This window comes from Aptenodytes forsteri, unplaced genomic scaffold (genome assembly GCF_000699145.1).
Source record: "Aptenodytes forsteri isolate BGI_AS27 unplaced genomic scaffold, ASM69914v1 Scaffold278, whole genome shotgun sequence".
In the NCBI taxonomy this organism is placed as follows: domain Eukaryota; kingdom Metazoa; phylum Chordata; class Aves; order Sphenisciformes; family Spheniscidae; genus Aptenodytes; species Aptenodytes forsteri.
The window spans coordinates 835,217-839,187 of record NW_008795907.1 but is presented as its reverse complement, the minus strand read 5'-3'; positions in this window follow the sequence as shown (position 1 = coordinate 839,187).

Below are 3,971 nucleotides of genomic sequence, written 5' to 3'. Positions count from 1 at the left end.
GTCTGGTTTAGCATTCAGAAATACCCTGTGGAGTTTCTACTGCGGCGGGGTGTGGGGTATGGAGAGCAGGGAGCTAAATGTTCCTTTCAGTTAATACTGGGCTGGATTCTGCCAGCCTTATTCATGCTGACTAGTCCTGCACTTAGTGCTTATCTGTCTGAAGTATCCCACCCAAGGTGTGAGTCCTTCTGTAGTATTTTACCTTGTTTGATGGAAATAGGAGCTTTTGATTGTTGAAGCAATAGAAATTAATTTGTGGTGACTTAGCGATGAGATACTCAAACCTGTAGAAAGGAACTGCCTAAATCCACCTTTTGAATCTGTAGTGCATCCCATACTTGACAGTATGACTGAGCATCTTAATGGTGATAGTGACACTGAGCTTTACTGCGCAGACTAGAAATAGGGACTGGCTTTTATTGCTTAATTAGAGCTTTAAATAGAACATTGACCCAATACTCCCGCACCCCCCAAAAAAAAATGTTTGAGGACTCCCCTTCTGCTGAGCAAACAATGTCAATGCTATAAAACAAAGACTCTTGAGGTAACATCTTTCCCCCTTCTGAGATGGGGTTATCACTATTGTGATTTTGGTCCTGCTTTTTGTTGATCTCCTGATGTAGCTTAAGTTTTGCCCTGACTCTACTCAAATTAAGTGTGCGACCAACAAAATGCCAAATCCAAGAACATCTGAATACCTCGAAGTGTGAGCAATCCTGTGCTTCTAAGTTGGCTGCGCTGCAGAGCGGGGATCCCCGGGCCGTGGACAGCAGAGGGAGCCGGAGCCCCGCGGCAGCAGCCCCGAGCTGGGCTGGGTCCTGCCCGGGAGTCTCCCGTGGAACCGGGAAGGTCCTCGGCAGAAAACACGTCGCTGGCAAATGCAACTTCCCCTACTTCATGCGAACTGTCTTGCTCCACGTGAATGAAATGAACTTCCATACCAGGGCTCTGGTAAAGCTGTCTTGCAGATGCATATGGCTTAACTTCAGCCAATACTGACAAAAAGCTGTATTAAACTGAATATTGAGTCATGTATAGTCTGGGCTGTCAGTCAAGTTCAAATGCAAACTGACTGCAAAGCAATGTGTCAAACATGGGCTACAGGGCATGATCATCAAATGATGAACTACATAGCAATAAGTGCTGCAGGCAAGAACTGCTTTCCCTGTGTTTAACTGTAAACATCAAGGAATTTCAGAGTGCAAAGGCCAACAAAGCTGTTTTAAAGATTAATTTATACCATTTGGTCACCTTTTGTACTAGGTTCAGTCCTGTTCAACCTCACTAGAGTTTAGCACATCTGTCCAAACTAGAACCTTAAACCTCTAATAATTCCTTTCTGCAAAGTAGCTTGTACAACTTGGTAAGGCTACTAACTTAGAAGGCTAAATGCCTGATCAGAATAAATAATGCCTTAAAATAGGCTAGCTATAAATATAAGCTCTGCCTCCAATGTATAAGGCAGTAGCTACCTGGGTGACTATGACTTAGAAGTTCCTGACAGGCATGTGACCCTCCTTGGCTGCTTTGCTAACCTTGAGGACACAGGAGACAAAAGTGTTCCCAAATCCTCCCTGCTCCAGAGCTGGGGATGCTGAGCCATGTGCCATCCTTTCCATGGGACTGGCATAGATGGGCCATGGTGAGTCATGGGTGTGCAAAGAGAAATGATAGCCACAGCTCCGTGGTCACATTCCTGACTGCAGATGTGACACTTCCTCTGTGCCCTTCAGCTTTACTCCTCAATGCCCAGCAGAGTACGAGTTTCCAGCTATAATGGCACTTGCAGGTGAGTTACAGCCCAGCTCTCCCCATGGCAGAGTGGGTACAAAGCTACAGCAAGGGCAGTATGGTGTTTGTGGTACCCACGGTGCTGGCTGGCCCATGAGAGATGAGACTACATGCTGAGCCAAACTGGGATTCTTGCAGTTCTTGGGGGTTTTTCCTCCCACTGACCAGGCAGGGTGACTGTTCAAAGCTGTGGTAACATCTTGACCCTACTGCAGCCTTCACTGAAGACTTCTTTCGCTCTCTTGCAGGTCCAAGAAGAACACAAATGTCTGAGCCTTGTCCTGGAGCAGCATGAGGGGCACTGTCCTCCCAGGTGCAACTGCTTCATATGCTGGCAGGCAGTTCCTCCCTGGTGCATTAATGCACTTGTTAAACCTTTACAAATTGAGCTTGTTTCACCAAATGCTGGAAGACTGAGGGGGAGGCAAGATGTGGGTGCTGAGCAGCATCTCCAGCAGCAAGCACACAGGGTGACTGCACTCTTCAGTCATATTGTGCAGATCAATATATTGAACTTGATAGAAGCTGCCTCCTTGGTAGAAGGCTCTTTCAAATGTAGACATCCCCATTCGCAGCTGAAACAATCTCTTGATAGCTGGATGGTGTCCCTGGGCTAATGCCCTGCTCCTGGGTGGCCAGGTCACTGCCAGCATGGCAGGGCACTGTGCAGCACTTGCTCCCTTCACATGTGGCTTTTGGTCTGGCAGCTGCTACAATGATACAGCCCCTAATGCAGTCTCATTGGTTGCTGGTATCAAATATACTAGCAACTTGCTCTGATTTCCTTGATGGATTTTTTGTAATCAAGCCCATCCCTTCATCAATTTGGTTTAATCAATTTTATTGTGCGTAGGGCAGAGCTGCTTGTGGGCAGGTGTAACTCTGGTGATATTGAAGTAGCCTTGGAGCATGAATCAATGGGAAGAAGAGACTCTGGGTGTAAAGAAGCTTCTGTTCATGCTACTAAAATCTTAACATTGTTTGGTAACAAAATATTTAATACACTTTTACTTAAAGAAACATCTCTGTGAAATGAAAACAATAAACAGCTGCTGATGGCTTAATAGCTTAAGTGTAGCTGGGACATTCAATCAATCTGAAAAACAATTTATTGTGAGTATATTTCAAAATGGTGGAGGTTATTGCTATGATACATCTAACCATAATGGCAATGGGAAAAATATATCTTCTCTTGAGAACTGTGAAAGGGCTCAGTGACCAGTTTGTTAGATTCCCTGCTGAGTTCAGTCATCTGTGGCTGTGCTGAATAGCTGAGTATGGCTAAAGCAAAGAACTGACTGATTTATCAAAAAAGGTGCCTTGGAAACAAACTTAGGCCTAATGTGGGTGCAGGAAGGGAGAGGACAAGTCCTGGATGCTCTGCTACCAGAATCTGGGTGCTGCTGCCTCTCATTCTCCCTGCAGCACAACTGCTTGGAAGCAAAGACTCCTCACTGCAATGCACCTTCTGTGGTGCTAACAGGCATTGCCAGCCTTGTCTCCTGAAGAAAGATGATGTAGGCAACCAAGTGGACTTGTTGGATCTAATATTCCATTTTGCCTATAGCAAAAATTGTTTGAAACCATTAGCAAATTCTAACCCACTTTGGCAGCCTAGATGTGAGGTTCTTGTAATTCATGTGAAAATTTGCAGATGGACAGTGGAGAAAATGTATTGGTGTCAGTGGTGATAGGAGGGGAGAAGTTGGCCTGTAGCTGTTCTTTGCTTGCCCAGGAGCAGCTGCTTGACTGGTGAGCAGGTGGGGTAGCCTCCAGTGCTGTTCAAGCAGCCTTGCATGGACCCTTGAGAACCCCAGCTCCAAGCACCAGGTTTGGCTGCCCTGCCCTGGGAGGGAAAGGGACAGTGGGGGAGAGCTAGAGCCCCTTGCAGGAGCTGGGGATACCAGGGTGTTCCAGGGGAGAGGCACTGGGATACCTGGCAGGAGCTTCTCATTGGGAGTCAAGCTGCATTTGTCCTGCTGCTAGTGGAACTACTCCCTTGCTTTGGTTTCACTACCTGCTGCTGCATACAGCACTGCCTGCTCTCTGTGAACACCTGGAAACTCATTTGCATCTACAAATATAACCTTTCTTCAGATAGAGGTTAAAATGATAAGTTGAAATAAATGTGAACAGATTGTCACGTCCCACCTACGAGAAGGGGAGAGTGACTGAGGTCC